Genomic DNA, 23751 nt, shown 5'->3' with positions numbered 1-23751 from the left:
AGTGCTAAATAGCACTTGTAAAGCTATCATTTTATTCATCTCAAGTTCTCTGTTATCCAAATAAAAACAAATCTCCTCAGGAATCAGTTTGGGAATGTTGTCTTTGAAATCTAACAGTAAACTGGCTGCCTCAGCATCTGTGGAGCTCAGCTCATTCCATCACCTTCTGGAATTATAATTCTCCATTTGGAGCCTAGAAATGTAGTGACGGGGGAAATTCGCTATGAGAAAAGAGACAACTGATCAAAGAATTCATGGTGCTACAAAATGAATTTTTATATCTTGGCTCCTTTACCTCTCTCAGTCTGAACAGGTGCTGCATTTTGCAGAATAGTATGTTTTTGAAAAGTTGCCTGTAAGGTGAATTTCTATACAGCAAATCACTGTCTATTGATGTCTACAAAATTAAAGGTATGTTTTTCAGGTGTAAAATATCGACCCTTCCCCTCCCCCCCATTAAAACTTATACATGCATGACATAAGCATTTTAAAAGCAAAAATTTTTAAATAAAACATGAGGAATAACTCCAAGAATAAATTACAGAGTAAAAACACAAAGAAGTTTCGGTTATTTTTGCAGTTGGAACAAGAAGCCCGAAGATTTAAAAGAAAAATAACAACAATGCACTGAATGGAACATGCCAGGGGCAGAGCTGAACAGCCTTATGAAAGACATTTTTCATTCTTAACTAGAGTATGTATGTGTGTACAAGATGACAAAATAATCAAGTGAAGAGTGAATAATTCAGCTCATCAACAGGTTGTTTTGTGTTGAATCAATGTAACTCCAAACAGTTAGTTTGGGTATTTTCCCCCCTTGGAATATTTGTCTAAACAAATACTCTTAAAAGAAGCAGCCAGCTAAATTCCAGTAAAACAAGCCCTGAGTACAGATTCTGAAAGCCTGGATTCTGTGCAGGGCTTTGTCTCTCTTGAGACAAATTACCTGAGGTTTCTGAATCTCCATTTCCTGACCTTGAAATGGAGGACATGAGCAGCTCAAAAGACTGTGAGGCTAAAATTAGATAATGGGCATAAAAGTATCTGGTAAATAATAGATACTCAATACAGGGCTCAGACATGTTTCATGCACTTGTCCTTTATGGTGTATGCTGTGTATTTCATGACATTTTCCATAGTTTTTTTCCCCCCCCTACATTAAGCTAGTAGTTTACATAGGACCTACAAGGAGAACCTTGGTACATCTGGAAACTGAGTCTTCTCAGTGACAAGCCAATGTGTGTCCTCAGAACAAAAAGAAAGTCTGGATACCACTAGTATAGATTCAACTACCAAATAATTTTGAATCATTCCCTTATTCACTTCCTAAAACATGGACTTGTTGTCTGTTACATGCCACATGCATGCTAGGACTCACTGGGCAGTCCTCTGTCCTCTATGTCCTTATAATCTATTTGGGAAGATAGATGATATGTAACAAACTATAATAAAATGTCGTAAATGCTATAGCAGAGGTTGTGGCGAAGTATAAGAGGGAGACACTTGTATTATCCTGAAAAGTGTCAAATAGAGACTGATATTTACTAAATGCTTTTAGTTAAGATTAAAAAAAAAATTAGATTCAGCTATCGCAGGATCATCTTGCTATCCCTGTATGTGTCTGCACATGCATGTATATGTGTGTGTATTTTTTCACTTTATCATTTATTTTTTACATTGGATAATTCAGTCTTGAAGCTCGATATTCACTGACTTAACTCCTACATGAACACTGATGTTAGCTTTTGTATCAGACACAAAAGACAGTAAAGCAGCTAATAGAATCTTTTCTTTCAAATACTATTTTTTATGTGATTAATCTTGCTGTTTGGTCAAATAATGCAGCTCTGTACTGACTGCTCTAGTTAATTTATACAGCTTAGAGGACTGCTTTTCAGTGCAAAGGAGAACTAAAGAAGAGAATCATCCATGGTGTATAATCTATATATGATCTCCGTTTCCATATTTTTTATTGCTTGACATTCAGAATAAACCACCACCATCCATTCCCCAGATCCTCAGATCATAATTACCTGGAATATTTGATTCTCTGAAAGATGTGAAAATTCCTAAGCTTATCGACTTTTATACAAATTTACTTGCTAAGGAGATTTCCTAAAAAGCAATTTAACTCTGGGCCTCTTAAGAATATACAAACTGAAAGCAAGGCATTTGACTTTCCCTCCACTGACTTCACTCAACTGGTTTTAGTTTTGTATCCACAAAGGTTCTAAAGATAGTGTTCAGCAGAAATGATTTTATTGTGCCATCGCATTGTTTGCATCAGAGCTTGCCCTACACCACAGGTGTGAGACCACGTGAGGTGTGAAGGGGCAGAGGGCAGCAGAAAGGTAAGGGGTGGGTAAGCAACAGAATCATCAGGAAGCTTCCCCAAAGTGTGCATTACCGTTCACCTCCCTCCTCACCTCAATCAGCTGTAGAACTAGTGATCAAATGAGCTAAAATGGCTAGGGAGTATGCTTTCATGGAGAATACAAGGCTTGAACCATTCAGGTACAAATATTACACATCTTTTCAAGGATAGTGTTTAGACGGCACAGAATGGAAGTTCAGGAATAGGAAAGAATAGCTACAGATTTGTTAGAATGGATTTTTATCAAGAGAAGGTTTTAGTTACCATTTACATAAGAACTGTAAACAGCCAGCCAGGAAAATTCTGAACCAACTTGAGTCATCTTACTTAGCAGTTAATTAAAGTTCCCTTAAGAATGCAAAACAAGTGTAAGTTCACACAAATATGTTGGTAATACCTTCCATACGGGTATTTGCCAGCATTATTATAAACCCACCATAGAAGCCAAATCAACTGATTAAGAAGTCAAATAAACTTGATTATTTCTTGTGCACAATCATGCCAACATGTGAGATGTAAAACTATAATCTGCAGATTGAAAAAAGGACTCACAAATTCAGACTCACTAAGAGGAAGAGTCAGCCTGGGTATTTCCAAAATCAGTCCCGAGTCAATCTTGCATTTGTGGGTAGTTACTTCAGAAATATGATCCTAGGGAGCAGGAGTGAGAGACAAAGAAGTGAGACAAGGAAGGAGGGAATTCGATACAAAAATGGCTTTTCCAGTTGACTACTGCTATGGTTAACTGGTGCTCCTTGCTACAGGATCTTTGGAAGAGGTTTAGCAGAAGCACTTGGGAGCTGGTCATTGTGTGATGTAAAGGGGAAGTGGCTCACTGGCTCCCACCCCACACTAGTCAAGGGTGGATATGTGGGCATTAGCTCCCAGGTACTTCTGGATTATGCATGCAAGAATGGCATGGCTTCCCACAAATATCCCAAGATAAATATCAGAGAGTTGAGATGAGGTACTGCCAGTTTGCACCTGCTAAAGCTAGGCAAAGCTTCATGGAACTAGTTAGATAAGAGGTAGGATAGAAAGGACCTAAAATCTGCATGAGAACTCTCCCAATGCATTGAAAAATAGAACATGTTTTAAAATGAAAACAAAGCTGCTTCACAATGCACATATACAGTATCCAGAACAATACTGGGATGTTCTATGGAGAATCTTTAATATATAGAAAGTATGAGAAATGGATTTGGAGTAAAAATGACAGATCCTAAATTTGACACTTTCTGGCAGTATGAATTTAGACCAATTACATTGTTTTGCTCAGCCTCGGTTTCCTGATCTCCAAAGACAGGGATAAATGGTATCTTTCTCATGGGATTCTTGAATGCTAAATGAGATGCTGAATGTAGTAGCATGGTTAGCATTTCAGAAAATGAGCACTTATAATAATAATTATTAGCATTCAATCAAAGTCAGTACACAAGGCAATCTGGAGGGGCCACACCATCATTAGGGGCTATGGCTTTCAGTCAGCCAGGACCAGGGGAGAGAGGGAACAATGGTGGTAACAGCTGGTGGAAACTAGTGGAAGAGCATTTCTGGACCCTGGGGGACTACAGATTATGCAGAACAATCATAACCGAGTTGGGAGTGTCAGAGATCATTCTGAGGCCAGGGGTCAACTATGGTGACCTCTGATCCAAAGGTAGGAAATAGAACGCTCCAAAGCTGGAGGTCGAGTCCTGTCAAGGGTCAAAGGCAGGTGAATGTCGAACCAGCACACATGTTGCTGCATTCAATGCTTTCCTTGTTAGGAAGCTTGCCATTGCATTTCCTGCCAGGCTGAAAACAAATAGCTAATTTCCTAGGGTGATTAGCCAAACCTCTGAGAGATCAAAGATACACAGCCCTGCAAACCATCAGATTATGCAGCAGTTAACAGGAAAAGTTCTAAACAAAACATCTGTATTATGCACTTATCCCAAGAAGTTAAGCACTTCTTCCCAAAGATATCTATGACTTACTGAGTTCTTATTTACAATTTACAAGGTGTGAATAATTTTTCTCATTTTCTTTGAACTTCCTGTAGCTTTCTGCCCTGACCTTGTGACTTTAAATTGGTATTGTGACCAGAATTCAGTTAAAATAAGCTCTTTAACTTCATGCTTGTAAATGTTTTATGTCCTAACATGTTATACATTGTTCCACACTTCAGATTCCAAACATCCATCCATCCATCGGGCCTCTGTAATAGAATGTATATAATAGAATACCATGGACTGGGTGGCTTAAACAACCAACATTTATTTCTCACACTTCTAGAGGCTGGGAAGTCCAAGATTAAGATGATGACAGATTCCATGTCTGGTGAGAGAAAGCCTGTTCTGCAGTTCATAGATAGTCATTCTCAGTATGTGTCCTCACATGGTGGAAGTATCAAGGGAGCTCTCTGGGGTCTCTTATAAGAGCACCTGTCCCACTCATGAGGGCTCCACCCTTATGAACTAGGTATCTCCCAAAGGCTTACCTCCAAATATCACCACACTAGGGATAAGGTTTCAACATATGAAATTTTAGGGGACACAAACATTCAATCTATAGTACCATTCATCTATTCATGCATCCATTCACCCATGTAACCATTCAATAACTCAATACTTTAATCATTTAACTAGAAAATATAGATTATGTGTGTTCTAAATTACTGCTGCAAAGGGTTATGAGAGTAAAATAAGATAATGAGCATAAAAGCATTTGGCAAATGTATAGAGTACAGGGGTGGATCATGCACTTGTCTGTTATAATATTCTATGTATTTTATAAATTTTCCATACATTGGTTCCTATACTCAGCTAATAGTTTACATATGACATATAAGGAGGTAAGTGTGTACTACAATCTCACTGAGGTTTTAATTTCATTTAATGGTTAATCATATTGAACATCTTTTCATGTACTTAACTGCTTTCTGTATACTTTTCCTGTGAAATGTCTCTTCATGTCATTTGCTCATTCTTTCTATTGAGTTTTGAAAGTTCTTTATATATTCTGGATACTAGTCCTTTGGATAGGTGGTTTGCAAAAATTTTCTGTCAGTGTGTAGCCTGAAAATACATTTCATCCTCAAAATCAGGGTTTTTTTTAATAGAGCAAAAGGTATGATTTTGATTAAGTCTAATTAAATTTAATCTTTTTTTTCTTTTTTGGATTTTGCCTTTTAATGTCAAATCTAAGAATTCTTTACCTAGCTCTACATCCTGAAGATTCCCCTAGAGTTTTTCTAAAAGTTTTAAAATTTTATGTTTTACATTTAAGTCTGTGCTCCATTTTGAGATAATTTTTGTTTAAGATGTAAGACTTAGGTAGAGGTTCAGTTTTTGCCAAGAATGTCTAATTGCTCTAGCACTATTTGTTGAAAATGCTATTTTTCCTTCATTAAATTGCTTTTGCACCTTTTAAAAAATTAGCTGGGCCTTTTTGCATGGGTTTATTTCTCAGTTCCTTCTCTACTCTTCTTCATGGATGTGTATGTCTCTCAGCCAGTACCGTATATTCTTGATTGTTGAAGTTTTATGGTACATCTTGAAATAAAGTAGATGATTCCTTTCACTTTCTTCTTCTTTTTTTCAAAGTTGGCTTATCTATCTTAGCTCCTATACCTTTTCATATTAACAAAATTAGAAATAGTCGTAACTATATCTATAAAACTTTTGCTGGGATTTTGATAGGAATTGTGTTAAATTTTTGTATCAATCTGGGGAGAACTAACACCTTTCCTATGTCAAATCTCTCCATGCATAAATATGGTATCTCTCTCCATTTAATTAGATATTCAATTTCTTTCATAAGCATTTTGTAGTTTTTGGCACATACGTCTTATAATGTTCTGTTAGATTTACACTAAAGTGCATCATTTTTTATTGATTGTACATAGTATTTTTATTTGGGTGTTTACGTGTTCGTTACTAGCACATAGAAATACAACTGATTTTTTGGGTATGCTGTTTGTATCCCGCAACCTTGAGAAACAGACCTATTAATTCCAGAATTTTTTTTTTTTTTACCTTGTAGGAAATCATGTCCTCTGGAAATAGGGGAAATTTTATTCTTCCTTTCTAATCTGTATGCCCTTTATTACCTGTTTAAAATGTAATTAGCTTGAGTATTTCCTCAGTATATATTTAGAACCACATGAGACATTGTTATAAATTTTGCTTTAAACCATCAAATATAATTTAGAAAACGCAAAAGAAGTAAACTCTTATCTTATTATTGCTAATCATTTTCTTTCTTCCTTCCTAATATTCCAAGGTCATCTTTATCATTTCCTTTCCGTTTAGAAAATTTTCTCTAGCCATTCTTTTAGGAAAATTCTGCTGGTGATAAATTCTCTTGGTTTTTCTTCATCTGAGAATTTCCTGGTTTCCCCTTCATTTCTAGAAGATATTTTTACTGGAGATAGGATTCTGCAGTGGCAGTTCTTTTCCTTCAGTGCATGAAAAATGCTGTACTACTTCCTTCAGTCATGATTTCTGACGAGAAATCCACCCTTACTCAACTTGTTTTTCCCCTATAGGTAAGGTATTGTTTCTCACTTACTGCTTTCAAGATTTTTCGATTTGTCTTTAATACTTAGTAATTCAACCATGATGTATCTTAACGCAGATTTCTGTGTTTGTTTGTGGTTGGCTCAGCTTCTTGAATCTGTAAGTTATGTCTGTGGCCAAATTTTAGAAGTTTTCAGCCATTGTATCTGAGCACTTTTTCAGCCTCATATTCTTTCTCCTCTCCTTCCATGACTCCAAGGACATAATACTAGATCTTCTGGTATTAGTCTTACATGTTTCTGAGACTCTGCTCATTTTGTTCCCAGTGTATTGTCTCTTTATTCTTAATATATATATTTATTTTTTAAGAGAGAATTATACTTGAAAGTCAAAAGGTAAAGTATTTCAAATGCTTCCTGATGAATGAAATTCGAAAACTCGTTAGCCCAGGATGTCTATGAATTTCAGCCCTATCACAAGTTAATCAGTAAGATGTGCTTGGATCCTCTATTTTATGGAAGCAATTGCCTCATAGCACTCAAGAGCCTCAGAGAAAAATAATAATATATTCATTATCTCATTTAATCCACACAACAGAGGAGATACCAACACTATTACTATTTTACAAATAAGTAAGATGAGGCTTTGAGAAAGGCAGAGTAATTTGTTAAAATAACACAGATAATTAATGGTTAAGAGCTACGATTTGAACCATGGGGCACCTATGGGCTCCGACTACGGGACTGACCAAGGTGCCTAGCTGCAGCTCACTGAAATCTATTGCAGGCTTGCTATGAAGGTCCATTGCTGGATGATGTGGGGTTCTCTGACAGCTCACTTTGTCTTAAAAACTCCTCATGATCCTTGCCACATCCCTTAGACTTCACAGCAGTCTAAGATGCTTGCACCCAACCTTCCCTTCCTTTCTCCTTCACTTAGGGTCAGACATGCATCACTGATGATGACTCGCTTAATCTATCCCAGCTCCCTCTCCTGTTTTTTCCAAACAGGCATTTCCCTTAAGAAAATCTTTGCATGTTTAAACCCATTTTGGCATCTGTTTTCTGAAGGATGTAAATTAACACAATCAGGTAATCTGATTTAAGCACCTAAGCTATTGACTACCACTCCATAAGTGATAGAAAGAAATGCTTCTGTGGAATTACTTGATCTTCCACTGGGAAAAGCAAATAAAATAGTATATGTGGGAAGAGTTTATCATCTCTTAAATTGAATGCAAATGCACAAGTTGTCCTTATTATTCAGAGTTCACATAGCATAGTTTGCCCTGGACTCTGCCCCTTCTCAGCCACTAGCCTAGGTATGGATGATTTCCAATGTATCACATAATTTAATGATTACTGCCTCATGAGAATTGCAGATTTATCACTTCAACTTTTATAATACTTAGCATAGTCATGACTTATAAGATGTGTTAGTGATATCACAATTCTAAGTTGGTTTTTATCCAAATAAACTGGAATTTGGCAACAACTTTGTAAAACTTGATACATTTTGCACCCAACAATGATCCCATTCATTAATATCTCAATTTTCTAAATTGTCTTTAAACAGGGGTGGTGAGTTCTTGGAGAACTGATAACAAACTCCATAACCTGTCCTATCTGTCCCACATTAGAAGTAATTGAAAGCTTACCTGTTATTATCTGGCCTCCTCACCTGGGAAGCAGAAGACTGAGTGTGAGAAGCTCTTGTTCATTTAGGCCACACAAGAGAATGTGAATAAATCACTTAGCTATTAGCAATAATGAATACAAAATGATTCTGCTATTACTGTTACACAGACTTCTGACATTGACTAGTGTCAGAATAAAGTACGGTTTACCAAAATGCCAGGAACATTAAATAGAATATTTCACAGCATTATTTGGAAGAAGAAGAAAAACATGAAAAGGATAAGCTGACTTGGGGTAGAGGGTACATGGTTAATATGTGATTAAAAACAAGTTAAACTTCTCCATTCCTTTGTGCTTTCATCTTTATCATCAAAAAGCAATAAACTGGAAAATATGGGAGATAGAAATTGAGTTTAAAGGAGAATTAAAGCCCAAGATAGATGAGCAGATGGTAATAAAGTATGTTAACAATTATATGAACTCAAGTCTGGATAAATCTCACATTCCAAGGTAGTGGTACTCATGGAAAATACTGGTTATCAGATTCAGGGTACTGCTAAGTGTCTGATATATATCTCCTAACTCATCCTCACATAAACCTAGAAAGTAGATGCTGTTGTTTCCCCCATTTTTCAGGTGGAAAAGCTGAGACCCAGGGAGGTTAAACAGCTTGCCCATGGTAGAGCTGGGATTTGAGACCAAACAGCCTGACTTCAGAGTCAACATATGGCCCACAGCATTGTTATTACCTGGATGTGTATTAGAAATGTGGACTCTCAGACCTATGGAGTCAAAGTTTGAATTTAATAGGCTCTTCAGGTCATTCTTACTGCCCATACACTGATGATCAATCATATACTTTGCTACCTCCATCACACTAAAGATCAAATAAATGTGTGTGCAGGACCCTGTAAATGACTTTCTAGAAATTAAGCATGAGAGAAGTAAAAGGAGAGAGGTGATGAACGAACTCCATGATTTTCAAAAAGAATGTTTGAGGGAGGAGGAATCAACAGATTAAGAACCAGTAAGATCAGGGAGCTAAGAGAAGACCTCAGGGAACCAGTGTGGGTTCACTTAAAAAATGTTCTGTCAAGTGAACCTGATTTCATCACCTTACTACTGGTGTAGGCTTTGGTGCTTGAATGGTAACTATTGATGGGAAACAGATAAAACTTCGGATATGGGATATGGCAGGACAAGATTCCTTTTGTTTCACCACAAGGTCATATTACGGAAGTGCAGCAGGGGTTTTATTAGTGTATGATATTACAAGGAGAGACACATTCAACCACTTGACAACCCAGCATTCCAATTCCAACATGGTCATTATGCTTATTGGAAATAAAAATTATTCAGAATCTAGAAGAGAAGTAAAATGACACATAGATATCAGGAAAACATCACAGTTACAGTACACATGAATGTTAGTATCAAGAATGAGTTTTGGTAAAGTCTTTATTAATATGCTTGTTAATAACATGGACAAATAAGCAGAACTGGTAGCTAGTTGAATAATTATGTCCAGACGGGGCTGATTAATGGATCATTGCAAGTAAGTAAAAAGGTTCTATTCACTCATTCAGAAAATATTTACTGAACATCCCCTGTAATCCAATGCTCTTCCAGGTGCTGGCTATACACTGATCAACAAGACATCTTCTGCTTTCATAAAACAACAACTAAACAAATAAAGATAATTACAGATGTTAAATAAAAATAAAACATGCACATTAGCTAGAGTGAGAAGGGGAACGTTTCTGAGGTTGAATCTTGGTTGTATTGCAAAGGTTTGCCCGTGGTGCTATCTCTTATTAACTTTACAACCCCTAACAACATGATTAGACACTGTGGTTTTGCGTCCTCCCCTATAAAATGTGAACAATAATAGTCCCTACTCACAGAGTTGTCATGCGGATTTGATGAGTTCATACATGTGAAGCATTCTGAAAAGTGTCTAGTATAGACTAAGTGCACAATAAATATCAATAAATATTACACAAATGATCCTGTCATTGTTGAAAACCCTCATGGGATTTTTCATCTGAAATTGATACCAGAGACTGCCTAAGGATCACACAAGGAGATCAGACTGCAACACCAGCTTTATCTATTTTTTTAATTAACAGATTTTATTTTTTAGAGCAGTTTTAGGTTTACAGAAAAATTGAACAGGAAGTAGAGAGGGTTTCCATATACTCCCTGTCCCCATACATGTACAGCCTCCCCCATTTTCAACATTCTCCACCAGAGTGGTACATTTGTTGTAATTGATGAACCTATACTGACAAATGATTATCACCCCAAGTCCACAGTTTATGCTAGGATTTACTCTTGTATTTATTCTGAAACATGCATAGTTTATATATTTAGCAAGTGTCTGAGCTGGGCTATCAACCCAGTCTGGTGCTGGGATACATACTTTAATCTTCTGTATCATAATGCCTCTCAGGGATATTGTGTCATAAGGAATTTGATCCTGAATGGAATCAAGGAATCAAAGGAGATAGGAAGAATTTTAAAGCAAAACACAACATGATCTATATGTATTTAGATCATGCATATAAGAATATTTGCATCTTTAAATTCCCTGCTTTGACTACTATATTCTAAGTTTTGTGTAGATGGGAATTGATACCTTAACTCTAAATACATCTTCTATAGTGTGATGCATCCAGCAGTAGACAAAAAGATTTAACTGATATAATGAAATGCCAGACACTCATTTCCAACTAGGCAACCTGGCAGAGGACGACCCTTTCCTAAGTTTTACATATTCTCTAGTGATATCCTTGTGTTCCAGCAAAGCCTGTGTTGCGTCTCGAACTTCATCTAAGATGTTATTTTGCTAGGTTGCTTTGGCTTGTTTAATGTTTTGGTGATTATTTGTGAAGTCCCAGAACTGTAGCTGGGGAGAGTAAGTCCACAATGTGAGTTGTATGGAAATATACATCTCAGAGAGATACCCAATCCAAAAGTCATCCTCAAGGAGGTCATTGGTATTGGAGAAGCAGATTTTGTGGTTTATAGAGAAGATATGTGGCTTTGAAGAGTGGAGATATTCAAAACCCTCAGAGATTTTTAGACAGGGATGTTCCACGCTCAATAACTCTGATATTATGAGGTCATAGTGAATCAAAGAAATTTGTTGGTAGAATTAATCTAACTTAATCCATGGATAAGGGTCTAAAAATACAAAGATACAGGAATTCAGTGCAAAACAAAATTTTCAGTGCTCACTATGGTTCTATTCTAGGAACTTTGAAAGTAATTACAGATTTTTTTTAAAAAAGGCCTTAAAAATCCAATGAGAGAAATGGACATGGGACATAATAACAGACATACGCACTGAGTCTTACAGGGAATATTAGAGAGGACAGTCCCTGTTCCATTCTGGGAGTTCACAAGAGGCTTCTTGGAAGAGATAATGCTTTAGCTGAGTATTAAAGATGAGTCAGACATAATTAGCCTGTGAGGAAGGGTGGGATGAATGTTCCAGATTGAAGAAATAACTCATGCAGAGGCACAGAGCTGGAAGTAGCACAACACATGTGGGGAATGAAAAGGGCATTACAAGAAGAGAAGGGGAAAGGGGGAGTGACTGGGAGATAACACCAGAGAGGAAGTCAAAGAGGGCCTGGATAAGTAGTTCATCCAGTGTTTAGTTATGTAAATGATGGGGAGTTTTTAAAGATTTTAAGCATTTTACATATATTATTCAAGCTTGTATGTAGTCTAAAATGAGTTAAGGCAGAAGGCAGAGGGACTAGTTATAAGCAAATGAGGATGACTCTAAGAGAGCTTGGATTGCAGTAACAGTAGTAGGACTAGAAAGATACATTAAAAAAAAAAACTCTTCAAAATACAAAATCAGCACAACTTGGTGATAAATTAAATGTGTGTGAGGGTGAGTGGAGATGGGTAAGTAAGGGGTAACTAATTCCAATGACTGGTGAAGTGTGGTGCCTCTAACAGAGCTAGGGAAGAAAAGAGAAGAGCAAGTTTGGGGTGAGCTTTGGGCTTGCTGGTTGAGGTGTCTATCCTCCATTCAGGTTGAGAGGTCCAGACTGAAGCTCAGAAGAGAGTTTGGGGTCCAGAAGAGGGATATGGATGGGAGGTCATCAACTATAGGTGGTAGCTGAATCCATGAGACTGGAAGAAGTTACCCAGGGACAGTGGGGAGAGGCCTGGTAAAATTAGCATGCCCACATTTTTCAAATGGATGTCTGATGCCAAGTTAGGGCAAAGTCATGATGGACTCAAGCTGGTTGGGTCTAGATAGAGGAGACTGTCATAACATGCTCCCTGCTCGAAGACTCAGGAGATTGGTTTAGGGAAATTCCAAGTTGCTCAAACACTAAGCAAAATGAATCAAATGCCTATTCCAAAAGACTGAGGCTAGTTATTTCAGGAAACCCCTGAGCTGTAACTCTCAGGGATATAGCTCACATCTCTACAGGGTATTTACCTTTCATTGGTCCTTGCTTCATTAAAGTTACAAGATAGGTGGGAAGATACAAGATCATGCCCTTTCTTGATGGTGAACAATCTGTCATGGACAGTCTGACAACTTGCCCCTAGACAGTAATCTGAGAAATCTCTCCAGGCCCAAATCATTAGGAAGGACTTTCCAGGTGCCAAGCAGTTGCTGCTTCTGTTGCTTATTCGAGGCCCTTAGAAAAGCGCAAATTATCCCAAAAGCCACTGGGCAAACGCCATCTTGCCCACAGGAGTAGCCTAACTGTGAAGACTCATCACTTAGTAGACATTAAAACCCCTGATCTTGTCCACACACGACAGCTTGTGAGGGCCCCTGAGGAAATCAAGGTTATTGAAAAAAATATCACTGGTTGGCATGCAGGTCTGTCCTTCCCACCTCCCATGCTTTTTGCTACTAAGCAGATGGTACTATGGCACTTGTGAGGGGCCTGGGCCTAATTCAAGAACCTATCTTTGCTTTCACTGAAGCTACTGAATTTGAGGGGACCTGGAGAGAATTAATATACCTCAGTATTCCTTTAACATCTTTTCCCTGTGTGATACATCCATTCTCACCTGCTGTTTTCATATTGTACTCCTTTCATCCCTCTGTCTCATAGTGAAAGCATGCTGTGCTGGAACACCGCCTCTATCATTCTTAACAGGCTGTACACCATCAGAGTCTGGCAAATGGCAATGCCCTGCTAGTGGAAATCTTTTCCCAGGGCCTCTTTCCCAAATGTTCCAGGCCAGTAGGGGTTAACTACAATCCTGCCCGTGAGCCCACAGCTGAGAGGCCAACTTGTTTCTACTTGCCTAGGTTGGAACTTCTGCAGCCTGTTTCAACAACACCTTTTTGAGTTGGGCAAGGTTCATGGGATAACTGTGAGGGTCACTGCTAGGGAGAAAGTCAAAGCAAAGAGGAGCAATTAGACAATTAAATTGCAAGATGCTCTTCAATAAACAATTCATCACAGTTCCCAATTATCTTTATACTCTGCCTCTCTTCCAAACTCACAGATCCTCTCCTGCCCTTGGAGCAATTACTCCCCTCAATTCAGGTGTCTGGAAGGAGGCTGGAGGGAAAACAGGGCTCCATTCCTGCCTAGAGCTGCCGGACTCTTCAACTACTGGCCTCACCCTCAAAAGAATCTTAATAGTCCAATTCAAGTCTTGTCATTAGGTAAAAACTTAAAGTAGCACCTTTATTTGTGGGTCACAAATTCTTTGTACCTTGTTGGTCTAGATTTACAGATAGATAGACATATAGATAGATACATAAATGGTTACTTTCACGTGTCTTGGCTGGGCCATGGTGCCCAAATATTTGGTCAAACATTATTCTGGTGTTTTTTTTTTTTCAGTAAGATGAGCATTTAAATCAGTGGACTTTGAGTAAAGCAGCTTACCCCCCATAACTTAGGTAGTCGTCACCCAATCAGTTGAAGGCCTTAATAGAAGAAAGATGGATGTCCCCTGAACAAGAAGCCAGAAGACTGCTTTTGAACTAGAACTGCAACTCTTCCCTGAGCCTCTAGCCTGCTGGCTTACCCCATTAGATTTTGGACTCTCTAAGCCTTCATAATCAGATGAGCCAATTCATTGAAATAAATCTCTTTTTCTCTTTCTCTACACAAATCCTGCTGGTTCTGTTTCTCTGGTGAATTCTCACTAAGATACGTAGGTAGGTAGGTGGATACATACATATATACATGCACATATAAATACATATGTAGATACACAGATAGATGATAGTTAATATATATACTTTAAAGTATTGCTGTAATAAGACTGCCCCAGATAGATAGATAGAAAGCTGGATATAGGGGTGGATGGATGGATGTCATGGTTTGGGGTGAGTTATTTTTTGAGCATAGACTCAAGGAAAGCTCTGATTCCTCCCTGGCAGATGAAGCCAGGGGTTCAATGGGAATAGACACTAGTTTATGGTTTAAACAACTCATTGTTGTCCAGTCAGTTCCTTCAAGAACATACCAAGTACCTCAGATAAGCTGTTCTAGCCCAGCACAGCAGCTCAGTCCCTGACTGAGGAAGTACCACCCCCACCCCTGCTCCCAGCTTCAAAATAAATTACCTCCCTGCCTTTCCAGGACACAATAGCCTCACTTTAACCACTTGTCTTTTTTGGCCTCCACATTTCTGTCTGAATAATTATTATTCATCTGCTGGGCCTTTCACAGAATTCCAGCTGTAAATAGCACTCATCATCACTCCCATCACCACAGCTGGTAATGAAGAGAAGTGTGTTGGCTAATGAGGAGAGCGGCCACCCTTGTGGTAATGAAGAAAAATGGACAGAAATGCTGCAGGAATGGCACCTCCACTACTTCCTGGTGTAATCGGCGTGAGGTAATTGCTTTTTTATCCTCCCTGCCTTTATCTTTGCAAACTACTTCCAAATTCCTTACATTCATCACAAAATAGACAGCTGAAGTAGTGTAATAAATTAAAAAGGCAAAAGAACTCAGCTTTGTGTTACCAGTCTTAAAAGAAGGAAATAAGAACACTTACAGAATTAATAAAAGGATAACAGTAGGGGATGGGGGGATCATTCCTTTTTGTTGTTATTTTTGTCATTACAGACTAAGCCTTCTTTCAACCATATACAAAGACAGACTCCAACAGGAATAACTCTGAATGTGCTCTAAACACATATGCTGCAGCCACTACTGCCACTCATGTGGTTCCCACTCACATGCAGTAAAATGAAACACAAGGTAGGCCTACTTTCATTATAGCAGCACAGAAATTAGGTCTGCATTTATTTGGTATCTCATATCCCAAAGTGAACCTGGTTAGGGCAAAATGTATAAGGCATGCCATTTTTCTGGTTTGCCCATTTTCAGCACTATGCTCTGGTTGGGGGTAATCTGGGTGCAGCCCTTGGAAAGATTCTTAAATTTAGAATTTTATGTAAGTATCAAGAGAATGAAGAACAAGGACCAAAGAACCATGTTCAATTAGTAAAATTAACTTATGTATTTTTTATTCTTTTAGAAATATGTCCACAAATTCTTTGATGTTCCTCTCTTTTCCCTTCACTTGAGTGTGGGCTCAGTTTGGTGACTTGCTTCTGGTGACTAGATTACTGCATAAGTGATGGTGTGTCACTTCCATATTAAATCATAAAAAATGCAGTAAAGGTGGGAACAACTCAAATGTTCTTGATATAAGAAATATGCATATATGCATGCAATGGAATATTCTTCACCCATAAAAAGCAAGAAAATTCTGATGCATGCTACAACATGATGAATCTTGAAAACACCGTACTAAGTGAAATAGGCCAGAAACAAAGGGACAAATACTACATGATTCCATTTGTATGAGATACCTCAGATAGGCAAATTCATGGGGACAGAAAGTACGATAGAGATTGCCAGAGGCTGGAAGTAAGGGGATGAAAAGTTACTATTTAATGGGTATAGAGCTTCTGTTTAGGGTGATGAAAAGGTCTGGAAATGGATAGTGGTGACGGTTGCACAACAACTGAATGTACTTAATGTCACTGATTAATACACTTAAATAGTTAAAATGATAAACCTATGTTATGTATTTTTCACCACAATAAAAAAATGTTCCCCCCAAAAGACTGCAGCTTCCATGCTGAGTTTTCTGCCTCTCTCTCTTTCTGTCTCTTGGACCACTCACTCTGGGTGAAGCCAGCTACCATATCTTGAGGCCACCAAGGCAGCTCTATGGAGATGCCCAAATGGCAAACAACTGAGACTCTGGACAACGCTAGTGAGGAACCAGAGACTCAAGTGAGTGAGCCTTCGTGGAAGCAGATCTTCCAGGCCTATCCAGGTCTTCTGATGATGCATCCCTGACTGATACTTTGACCGTAATCTGATAAGAGGCCCTGAGCCAGAATCACCCAGCTAAGTCACTCCGGGATCTCTCTCAGAAACTGTGAGATCATAAATGTTTGTTGTTTTAAGCAACCAAATCTTAGGGCAATTTGTTACACAGCAATAGATACTAAATATACACAAATTTACAATAATGCTGAACAATATAAATTCACAATAATATTAGACAGTAACAATCATCTAAAACAAACTCTTGCTTTTTACAAAGCAACTGGGGGACGCCAGCTACTGAGGTTAAGAAACATGTCTATATCCTGATCCTACTTGTATCTTTTCCTTGCATTCACTGGTTCTCTGAAATACAGCCATTCCCTCTCAGGTTCCATATGGTTCCCTCTCCCACACTTGTCTGTGTGAGAATGGGTATTATTATACCAACTGCAGAACATTCTTGGTCTCTGTCTGCAGTAATTCAAAATGCATAGTTCAAGTGCAGAATCTGTATTTCAACTCTGTATCTAGAACCCCAGATACTACTGGGTTGCTGCAAAGACACACACTAACTGGGAACTCCACAAACTAATCCTCACTATCTGTTTTCTTCTCTCTCTCATTCTTCTTAAAGCCTGTCTATCTTTATTACAGTGATGATGAATGCAATTTGTATATGGCTCTGGAGTCTGTAATTACAACTATCACCAGAAAAGTTCTTCAACACTCACCAGTGTCTAGTATTCACTGAATGGGGGCCGTCTACCAGTGGCACATAGGAGGTAAAGCCTGGTTGACCCAGAGACAATGTTACCTATCTGACCTTTTGAGGAATCACTCAGCTTTTGAGGAAAGGCCCAAGCAATATCAAAAAACCAAGCAAAGGTGGCAAGTCATGAGGCAAACGGGAGGGGGGGGAGGCTTTAACAGAGGAATAGGTAGGGAATAAAGTTGACAAAAATGGAATAAGAAACAATATGCTATGCCATAAAGTCAGGCATCTAAACCATTAATCCATAAATACTGACTATGTGACAGGACACTTCTTTAATTGTTTGGGCCAGATTCTTAAAGGAGTCAAATTAGACTAGGAATCAGAAAGGTGGTATCACAGGACTTCCTATGTTGCACTGGTAAATATTCCATTCTTTTGCTCTCCCTTGCAAACATCATTCGTAATTGAGCCATTACTTGTTGGCATCACACATTCCTTTAAATATTCATAAAACAGCATAAAGTAGGAGGCAGATGATAAGGGCCCTAGGATCCCCTATCTTCTAGTCTTAAAAGACAACCAGATAACCTCAGATATGGCCTTTAGTCTCTCCAGACCTCTACTGTGTCATCTGTAAAATGAGGTCATTCTATCCAAGGGGTTTGGACTGGATCAAATGATCCATGGATATTCCTTCTAACTCTAAATTCTGCCATTCTATGAGTTGAATTCTGATGCTCATACTGTCCTCCATATCTGATTCCAGGGAATCATCCCAGCATGGCTACCTGGACCATTCAGTTTCTCCATCTCCATATTACATCTCCTCAAACTCAGAAGCACAGTTTACACCCTGAAAATTCAAGAAATCTGAACGGTTTAAAAGCAAACACTGGAGAATGTAAGGACCTATAGTTAGAGCTTTATTTCCAGAGGAGTTCTTACCTTAGCACGAAGATGGCACTCCAAGGGGTGAAAACCTGGCTGGATGTCCCATTCAATCAGGATGGCAAGTCTGGAACTCTACCTAGGGCAACAAGAGCATGAAGCTTGAAAGCTGGTCTGGGATATATACAAAGATGGTACAAAGCTAAGAAGAAGAAATGCCAGAGGCTAAACTATGTCAACTTCACTGTTTTGACCGAATCTGCTGGTAAATGAATTTAGCTGGTGCTCAGAACATGTTCTGAGGAAGTCAAACAGCAAGTAATTGCTTTTTTTTTTTTTTTTAAGTTTTTCCATTTCTCAATCAAATGGAAGAATCTTATGGGTGAGTTCTCAACCAGTTGATGAGAATCTGCTGGTAGATCTGGAAGCCTGATTAGATAGAGCTCCAGTCAGTGGCCTGGGGGTTGACAGCTTCCCCTGGGAGGAATGAAACAGCTGCTGAAAACCCCCCACTCCCATCCCTTGACTTTAGGGGAAATAAAAAGCAGCTTCTCTTCATGAAAAAGATTGGGAATCCTCGCTGTAATGTCTTACTGTTTCTTTAAGGCTTCCATGGAAATGAAAGACGTTCTCAAGCAAAGATAGGTCAAATCTATTAAGAGAGCGGGTGAGGCACTTCCCTCCTGAAAACTGGAGAATAACAGAAAAGAACATTTTCTGACAAAAATGAGCATTTTTGTTTATTTGTTTGATTTTGTTTGGCTCACATTTATTTACGGAACAGTAGGGAGAAATAATTTGAGTATGAAAATAGCTGATTAAGAGTAGAGGGAAGAATCTCAAAGATAGAACCCCCTGTAGTTGACATTCTGTAAACTTGCTGCTCCTTCCCACCTCCCTTCCTTTAACAATTCTGTTTCCATTGTTTTAGCTCCCAGAGAATTATCAAGAAGCTGAGTTCCAGTAGCACTGGCCTAAAACACATTTTATTCTTTTTTCCAGCCCCCAAATGGACCATCTTCCCAGAACTCATTACATGATTAGAGGGGAGGGGATGAATTGAGCAAGCCACATTTTTACATTAATCTGACACCTGCCATCTGCTTTATTTCCATGAAGTTCTTAGTGGGAAGATGGCACTCACTCCACAGGATAAAAACTTGACTTAATGTCTATGAGAACTCATTAGATAATATCCAAAAAGCCCTTCAGAGGGCCTTGCAAAATACAACCAAAAGTGGTGCAGTGATTTCCTAAACCCAAGATTTCAGGTTTATCTTTGATGTTCCCTGGATACTAGCAGTGTTTGGTTATATAGAAGGAGAAATATTAGCCAATTTTTATTTCACTGACCTTTTATAGAGACAAGAAGTAATTTTGCTTGAATTCTCCATTTCAGTCTAGGACAGTAAGAGCTGGGCAGGGATTCTGCCCATTTTGTGAGGTTTACATTCAACTGCCTTTGTCAGACTGGCATTTTATATTAAAACAATAGAGCACTGTTATTAAGACACCAGACTGCTATGACTTTAGGAAGACCCTAAACCAAGAAACTTTCTGGACCACTGGAGTCTCCATGACTGTAAAGCTTTGATGTATTTGAAAAATCCATTCCAGCCCAAGAGGCATTATGGTGGAATGATCTGGAATCAGACTGTCTACAATTGAAGATTAACCCTACCATTTGCTTACAAATGCTGTGATTTTGAGAGACAGATCACAGGGATTAAGAATACAGGCTTTGGAGCCAGACTTCTTGGGTTGGAATCTTGATTCCACCATGTACTTGCTGAATGAGCTTAAGGAATTTCTTCAAACAGTTGAGTCTCAGTTTCATCATCTGTGAAATGGGACTGTTGATGACACCTAATCTCCAAATGTTGATGGGGAAGGATGAAATAAATTTATGTACGTAGAATCCTTCAAGCAATGTCTGTCACAAAGTTAGTGCTCAATAAATGTTAGCTATCATGATTATTATTATCCTTTCCAAATTCTCAGTATTTCAGCCAATACCAGGCAAAATCAATAAAGAAAGGGAGATAACCAAGGAGAACTCTGGGGAAAATGCTGAATTTGGCAAAACTGGGAATCAGGCAGAACTTATTCTCTGGCACTCTCTCTCCATTTTACTCTCTCGTTAAAGCCCAGGTTCCTTCTATAACACCTCACCCAAGATTTTTATTCTCTGCTCCCCTCCACATCCACCTTCACCAATCAACTTTTACCCACACTAATTCCATTCCTTTAGGACTTTGCTCTGAACCAGGTGACCATATACATATATAAAAGTATCTATGGTTTAGGATAGTAATGAATGCTGATAAGTTAATGTTATTATGCTTTGGGGATATCACATTTGCATTTTACAAAATGAAGATTGCCTTATTACCAGGAGAACTGACCAAAATTGAGAACTTCAGGTAACGTGGGAGGTGGGTAAGGAAACTATTTGGGGACAGGTTGGCCACTCAGTTTTCTCTGACTCACAGATAAGCTGGTATCTGGATAACCTATAGAGCTTGTCCTAAAGTTAACTGTTTAATATAAAGCAACACAGACAGGCTCTGAGGTGAAAGCAGAACAGACTGTGTTTAAATACTGGGCTATTAGGTTGACAGGCATGGCATCAGGGCCCCAGTGTTACTGGTCCCACAGCTCCCAGGGCTGCTGTCAACAAGTCATGACAAATTGGACTAGTCAGATTTTTCAGTCACATCTGCTTTTCCTGAAGACATAGATACACCTGCTGAAGATGTTCCAAACAGAGGAAAGCCAAGCTTGCAGAACAGAGGTAGCAGATGGAGAAAAATGGCAAAGGTCCAGCACTGACTTTCATCACCAATTGGCAGCATTTTGAATTTGAGAAAGGGGTCAAGGGTAAGGGGATTTGGGTTCTTGACCCATCTCTGCCATTAACTGATCATGGCTTTAGGCAAGTTGGGTCCTGTTGGCAAAACTAGTGGAGGGAGAGGCTGAGGAGCACTACCCTTTCATCCACTCCCAGTCAGAGGTCCCAGGGGATGCTGGGGAACCCCTAAGGCCCTGCAGAGCTATCTAAGTGCCTCCACAGACAGGCAATGGAAAGTAACAAGGTTTCCTGATCAAAGAAACACATGAGGAAATTAAGATGCTGAGAAGATCAATCGCGGGGAGAGGAAAGTAATACAGAATAAGGTAGAGAGGAGCAAGACTGGACAAGATCACCAGCTAGAAGGTAAAATAGCTAGAACAGTGAAAAATAGTCAAATAAGATAGGGTCATCAAGTGACTCTCAGCACTGGCCACACCCTAAGGGGCTTTAAAGAAATTCAGATGCCTAGGTTTTCCCCAGAGTAGTTATATAAGACTTTCAGGGTCTGGAGTCAAAGCTCAGTATAAAATAAAAACCTCCTCGTGTAATCCTAATGTTCAGTTAGTGGTAAAAAACACCAAGGGCAAATGATGCTGGTTTTTAACAACTGAAAGAAAGAGCTGTATGTAAGAGATTTCTGAAGGTGACCTGAGAGGACTGCGAACTGATTAGACAGAGAGCTAAAGGTCAGGAAAGACTCCCAGATAACTGAGATCTCAAGCAAGGGTGCCTAAGAGAATGGGGAGGTCATGACACCACAGTGAAATGGAAATGGTTTTGGAGGGAGGATGAGTTTGGGCTGAAGTGGAGAGCAGGGTATGTGAGTGACTTCATCTCTTTACAATATCCAGAGTAATGAGCAGCATCATATCTTTTCTGACAGAAAATTTAACTTTGAATTCACTACTCTTTAGCTTTTATCAAAAACCCAGCTGAAACAAAATGTTTGTACAAGAGTGATGGATTAAGATGTATTTCTTCAGTGTTTCTTTGCTTTTTCTTTTTCTTTTTGGCTTAACTTCTTTGGGAAGGTTATAAATTATTTATATGTTTATGAAAACTATAAACCTAATTCCTAGAAAAAATATCATTAGAAAAATACATGTAAAGGATTATATGGAGCCCAGGATAAAAATCTCTTTTTCAGATAGGGACTAAAGGACACACCAAGCCAAAGTTTTTGTTGTTATTATTACTATTATAGTTGTTATTTTAAGATGGAGAACTATAGACAGAAGGGAAATATAAGTAGATAAGAAGAGATAATAAGGAAAGAGATGTGTTTTAGACAGCTTTTTTCCCTAACAATGAGGTCACTGTCAAGTGTCTAGAGGAAGCATTATTTTCCCTAAACACTTTGGAGCATTTCATGTCTCCTCCCTATACTTTGTTCTTTGATTAAAAAGTCAATGTATTATGTGCACCTGTCCTTAGATTTGTCATTAAAACATGCTGGCAACCACAAGAAAACATGCCAGCTGGTGACAACTATCTGCATTTTTAATAATGTCTAGCATTTCCTACAAACAGTATTTCAGCATCTAGAACTTTGGATTTGGAAAATGAAACCACTTTTGTTAGTTCTAATAGAAAAAGGCAGCTTGATTTCCAATACTCTACTCTAATTTGGGTTTTACCAGCCAGTGATTTTTATTGAAAGTGAAATCCATATTCATGTTTAGCTTTAGTGCTTCAATTCTAAAATTAAAAAAATCACAGCTTCAGTAACAGAATTGAGAATGAGGTCCTGGCATCTTTCTTAAAAGGAATTTGGATAAGACTTCTCAGTAAATGCTCACAAATTACTTACACCGTATGTCTAAATACACACAAACAGGTTTAGAAAACCTGGCTGAATCTGATGAAATAATTAGATGCAGAAAAAAATAACCTGAGCTTCTTTACCTTATTCTTACCAATGTGAGCCATACTTGCTCTAACGCAATAAAGTAGGGGAGGGGTGTGAAGGTCATGACCAAGAAGGAATTCATGTGCCCAAAACTCTCCGCATCTCCACAAAAAAGTTTTGCGCTTTCCCGGGCTACCCAAAGAGGAGTCTATACGGCTTCCCCTCATAACTTACAGGGAAACTTTCAGCCCTGAATGTCCTGCAAATGAAGGAGGAGGATGTCCTCAAATTCCTTGCGGCAGGAACCCACTTAGGCAGCATCAACCATGACGACCAAGTGGAACAGTACACCTAGAAAAGGAAAAATGAGGGCATTACCTCGCACACGCCAAGAGAACCTGGGAGAAGCTTCTGCTGGCAGCTCGTGCCATTGTGGCGCCTGAAACCGGGCTCAGGTCCTTCACGAACACCGGCCAGGGGGCTGTGCTGAGGTAGCGAGCCTCTACTCTCGTCAGGCCGATTCTCTTCTGGAACCGTCCTTAGCCTGATCCAGGCAGCCTTCCAGGAGCCGAGATTTCCGGTGGTCGCTGATCCAGGGCTGATCTCAGAGGCATCCTATGTTAACCCGC

General features: G+C 38.8%; 1 long non-coding RNA gene across 1 annotated transcript in view; it reads right to left on the bottom strand.

The window, feature by feature from the left end:
- LOC116667732 overlaps positions 1-23751 on the bottom strand; it is a 189186-nt gene extending 165435 nt beyond the window's left edge. Inside the window, exons 1-2 of the long non-coding RNA XR_004324753.1 lie at positions 23501-23751; positions 18477-18558 (exon numbers count right to left, since the gene is read on the bottom strand). This is a non-coding gene — a long non-coding RNA (uncharacterized LOC116667732). The remainder of the gene's footprint in view (positions 1-18476; positions 18559-23500) is intronic.

The sequence above is a fragment of the Camelus ferus genome, chromosome 12 (assembly GCF_009834535.1).
Source record: "Camelus ferus isolate YT-003-E chromosome 12, BCGSAC_Cfer_1.0, whole genome shotgun sequence".
NCBI classification, from domain to species: domain Eukaryota; kingdom Metazoa; phylum Chordata; class Mammalia; order Artiodactyla; family Camelidae; genus Camelus; species Camelus ferus.
Note: the sequence above shows the minus strand (reverse complement) of the source record. Positions and strands in the feature narration are given on the sequence as shown.